This window comes from Penaeus monodon, chromosome 22 (genome assembly GCF_015228065.2).
Source record: "Penaeus monodon isolate SGIC_2016 chromosome 22, NSTDA_Pmon_1, whole genome shotgun sequence".
In the NCBI taxonomy this organism is placed as follows: domain Eukaryota; kingdom Metazoa; phylum Arthropoda; class Malacostraca; order Decapoda; family Penaeidae; genus Penaeus; species Penaeus monodon.
Window position 1 is genome coordinate 25,052,945 of NC_051407.1, and position 1,000 is coordinate 25,053,944.

The window sequence follows — 1,000 nt, forward strand, 5'->3', positions numbered from 1 at the left end:
TTTCCCTTTTTTTCCTAAAAGAAGCACTTCCCAAAAATCAGCTATCAGAAACAAATCTATATCACCCTACACTGACTTGGCTTAATCTGCTTGCCCTAAACACTAGATCCCACCACATCTAACCTAACCAAAGTTCTACCCAATCTAAGGTCATTGCCTAAAACTGACTCAGCAATCTAACATAACATAACCTGAATTACCAAAGAAAAACCACCTGTTTCCCCACCCACTACCAAAAATTGTGAAACCCTTTTTTCCCCAAGCAATTCAACCTGACTTCCCCAAATCGCTGAACCCCTGCCAAAGAATGTTTAAATGCAGATCTTACCTTACCACAAGTACTCAGAGAAATGAGAACTCCTAAATACTAAAGAAACAAGACATTAGGAAACTATATTTCACCGTTATTTACATCAGATCACCACCAGCTGACGAATGTAGGCAAAAACAGAGGAAATCCTTATTCAAATCTCTCCATATACACACCAGTCTTTGCCTAATTCAGCTTACGCCAGCATGGCATGACCTTTTTTATGAAATAGGAAAGCTTTCGTCTACAGGAAAGGGTTCGAAATTTTTTCTTGAATTTTAAAACCCTTTTTGACTGTATAAAATTTTAATCCCAAAAAATATTTTTACAATTCTCAGGATGAAATTAATCGCGGGGAATATAGTGGTTTTAGAGCAGATTTCTAGAGGTAAGCGGCGATGAACGGATAAAAAAAAGTCGAGTAAATTCTGCTGTTTGCCTGCTTTGATAGAACCTTTGATTCAGTGGAAGCAGGTGAGTGTTACATAAAACTTCAAAGAATATTTATACAGGATGCACAGTGACTTTTCAAACCTTAGCGATTAGTTATAAAAACCTTTTTCCCAAAAATGTTCTCAGGGGAAAACTTTTGGGAAAGGGAAACCGGGGAAAAGTAATCGGGGAAATGAGGAAATAAGTAGGGAAATCAAGGGGAGATCTTGGAATCAAAACCCCTATTCTGTTAAATCG